This window comes from Cynoglossus semilaevis, chromosome 19 (genome assembly GCF_000523025.1).
Source record: "Cynoglossus semilaevis isolate Cse_v1.0 chromosome 19, Cse_v1.0, whole genome shotgun sequence".
NCBI lineage: Eukaryota > Metazoa > Chordata > Actinopteri > Pleuronectiformes > Cynoglossidae > Cynoglossus > Cynoglossus semilaevis.
Window position 1 is genome coordinate 608,549 of NC_024325.1, and position 4,525 is coordinate 613,073.

Consider the following 4,525-nt stretch of genomic DNA (forward strand, 5'->3'; position numbering starts at 1 on the left):
CCGGACAGCACTATTTCAGCGCCGGACAGCACTATTTCAGCGCCGGACAGCAACATCTCAGCACCGGAAAGCACTATTTCAGCGCTGGACAGCACTATTTATTCATTTAAAAATGTAAATGTGAAAATATGAATTTTCCCCCCGTACCACTAGAGAGCGCTCGCGTACCACTGGTGGTACACGTACCACAGTTTGAGAACCACTGCACTTTATACTCGCTTATACACCAGCATGCAGGGCTCAGTTAATGTTACACAATATTGTCATTATAAAAAGTTACATCCCCAAAATGCTTAACCGTTTTCCGATCATTAATTATGTTTTATTGAAATAAGTCACATTTATCACTGACACAATTCAAGTTTGAAACTATTTCTCAAAAATGGTTAACTTTCTAAACAACAACAACAAAAAATAAATCAAAATATATTATATATATATATATTAGTATATTGGTATTTCAAGCAGATTCTTATATGTTATTGGCATTTGAAAAAAAAACAAACATTTGTGATTAAATGGTCCTAAATTATAACATTACCACCGAGATTAAACTCGCTGACATAATTGCCTTACAACAAAGAACACGTCACGTATAAAAATTAGATTTCTATTTATCGGAACTAGAACACAAGTTGTTTTTTTTTTTTTGCGTATTAGTCTCGCCTCACCACATCCTAACCCAGTTTCACCCACTTTCCTCTAAAACACTCTGTTCCTTGGTTGTAAACTGAAAACACAATCTGTCTTCGGCAATAAACTACAGCAGATGGTGAGGTTTTCCATGAGCTCGTACACTCTTTAATTAATGGAATGGAGATTAGGGGGCATTCTACCCACATCATTAGTGAACAGAGGAATTAAGACATTTTGTGAGTAATAATCCCGAGGCTGTCCGTGGATGCACATGTGGTTCTCTCACTCGTCCTGCTGACCTGCTTTTCTCCACCCCGCATGGGCATCGTTGCGTAAACTTAGTAGCTGGGATAAGTGGACATTTCAGGGGGTTTAAAAATACAAAAGCTATTATCTCTAATACACTCCTCGCCTCCGTTACACACATCTGTATGTGCACACGCACACGGATTCTCACATGAGAGCAAAAAGTACAAACACAATCCCTCCTTTAACCTTTAGCCTTTAACTACTTTCCAGAATAAAACCAAAAGGATTCAAGTCCAGCTTAAAAACAGGGAATAAAATTAAGCACTTTTTGTCAGAAACAGTTTCATATTAAGCCAGTGCCCCCCCCCAACCCCCCGGGGACAGAAATATTTTGACGTCCCCCCGCCCTCTAACCACACCCCCGCAATTGAAATACTATTAAGAACCTGATTACATGTATATCTTTATCTGTACAAACCACTGTATGAGGTGCTGCCACCTAGTGACTGGAGGCTTGTTGTCATTCAAGCATTACAGCAGTGGTACACTACTGTCCAGCGGACAGGCCCTCAAAATACGTAGAATAAATATTAATATTTTTTACACATTACACATTTTTTTGACATTTTATTAAGTAAAAATCGCCAAATTTGAGCATTTCAAGATCAAATGCAGGGCCAAAACAGCCCGTTTCTGTTCCTCAGCATGTCGCCAATATGAACTTTACAGAACTATTTGTTCTACAGCACGACTCTCTACAGTCTGTGTAATGTCTTTAATGTCTGTGCGAGAGAATTGTTTCTGCTGATCTTACGAAGAAAGTGCAGAGAAAAGTCAGCAGGAGAGGCAGGCAGTACTCTGCCTCACCTCAAGGGGGCGTCTGGAGGGCAAAATTAAATTTGTGCTGCACTCATCTCTATACTTTAATTTGTTTACAGTAAATATGAATTGCTTAGACACAAGAAGAGTGCTCTGTCCATTTGTATAAAAGAAACGTTCTTTGTACGACAGCTATGTTCCTGTATATATTTGTGTTGGTGTCAGTGTCATTGAAAGAGGAATGGTGATGGATATGAACCATGGAGATGCCGTTAAATGAATAGTGAAAATAAGATGCTCTTTTCAGGTTCTTACAATTGTAAATCAGACTGCAGAGAAGTAAAGTAAAGGTCAAAGTAAAAATATTGCGATCCAACATGGCTGCTTACACAACAATCAACTAAAATGAAAAATCACTACACCTGAATCTCACCCTGCTCACAGATTATTGGGTTCGGTATTTTTTTCTTTTCTTTTCACTTTGCTTCGCCTCCTGAGTTTTTTCAGGGTCCTCACCTGCATTATTAAACTGTAGGCTCAGTGTGCAGGCTTCCCCCCCCCCTTGTTTTTTTCCGCTTTTTGATAACCTGACACGAATGTCACGGGGACGAGAGACAGGTGGAAAGAGACTTGTTATTGGAGCGCTCAAGCGGAAACCTCCTGTCACCAACGCTTGGCACAGAAAGCCTGTAGGAATCAACAACATTAAATTCTTGTCAGACCAAGCTGCATCAGTGGAAAGGACTCGTTTTCTCCCCTCTCCTTCACCTGTTTCATTTTATACTGAAACAACATGTCATCGCTGACAATGACGACATTTGCTTTGGACCCACCGAGAGAAGCTGAAAGCTACATATACATGTAAACAATGTAGCATATCATGCTAAGGTGAATGTTTAGATATTGTAGTCTGTCGTTATACATAAAGCTAACCGGGAATAACGTTTAGATAAAAAATGACCTTATATTATAAATTAAGGCGGTTTATGCTGAAACTAAACAGCTACACTACATATATACATATATATGCACACATATATACATATATATGTGTATATATATATATATATATATGAATCAAGTAGAATAAATGAATGAATTAATGAATGATTAAACAAATGAATGAATCCAAATAAAATGTAACAGCGCCAGTAAAAAACAAAAAAATCCCCCCAAAAAACATGAATCCTATTTCTTGATATGTGACAATATTCTTTTGTTGTATTTTCTGTAACTGTGCAAATCAACAAATGTATTTGTAAAACTGTGAATATATAGTGTAGTTCTTTTGCTAAAAAATACATGCAGTTCAATCCAAGACATAAAAAACAAAACAAAACAAAAAAAACAACAGTATTGACAATGGCTACATTACTGAAGACATTATGTCAGGTAACATTGAAAGGTTTTTTTTTACATGAAGTACATTTGACATGTATCATTTGATCAAAAAGCGACAAGGAAGTTAAACTACAAAAGGATGGGCAGCTAGATTCATATCATGGTCAGTTTAGATAACCTGGTTACCTTTCTAGTGTGCAATTAACCTTAATAAACCTTTAAAGCAGGCATAGGAAAACTAAGGCCCGGGGGCCGGATAGGGCCCCGTTCATCTTTTTAATCCGGCCCGCCAAACTTTTCCAAATTATATAATTTATTTATATTATCATTATACTTTTGTTTTTTTTTCCTGCAATGCCCATGTTTCCCCAATAGATGATAACATGATAAAAGCATTTTAGAATTTTAATAACAAGCCTTCATGCATGACTTTTACATATCAATTATATTAGTTCACATGAACTGCTCCATCTACCTGCTACCGGATCCAACCCCCGTTGTTCAATTTTAGGACACACCTGCTTTAAAGCATATTTTTGATTTGTGCAAAGAAGAAGAAGAAATCCGGACACACATGGTGGAGAACTTGCAAAGTTCATGCAGAAAGACCACCAGGAATAAGCACTTAAACATTTCCATGCACCTTAACAGGCCATTAAATGGACTTGGAGTCTCAGACAGGTCCAGAAGACCTCACCGTGCACCGGAGCCTTTGCACAAGTAAGAAAACACGAGTTCAGCTTGACAACCTTTCCGAATATGTGTGCAGCGAAACATCATTATAACTCCACTCCTTGGCTGACCAGTCAGCTGTGAGAAGCGGTCTGCCGAGCGCTCACGGTGAATAAGAGACCCCCGCGCCTCCTGTTAGCTCACATGCCAGTCAACATTAATACTTGTTGCACCAGGAAGGCTCTCCCACTGCCTGACACACACTGAGCGGTGCTCAGTCTACCCCACTACTCCTGTCACTTGTGTCCTAAAGGCTGTCATCTCCACTTTGTGCTCCATTGCCACCATGTCGTCTTCCACTGCCGTACGTCCTCCAGTGCAGTCAGACCGGTGCCTGTTATCGGTTTAACCGCCCGCCTTCCTGTTGCTGCGTCGGTGAATTTTGACCTCAATTAGGCTTTTTATTGGCTTTCGATGCCTCAGCAGCGCTTGCGTTCCTCGCAGTCTTTTCCTCTTATTTTGTTCAACCTCAGGCCTCTGTGTCCTGTTGTCATTTAAGAAAGGTCCAGCCATTCACACCAGAGAATCGCTAAATAGCATTTACTTTTGTTTGTACTGTTTTTTTCTTCTTTTTTTTTTAATGAGGGGTTCCAACAGGACAGGATTTGAATTATTCCCCCAATATGGCTGCAGCGTACATATTCACCTGTAGAGGTCAGCATTGGTCTAACATATTTTTTAAAACGGTTTTGCAAGACGCTCATTAATAAATAAAGCAGTGCAGGATAAGGATCTGTTATGAAGAAAA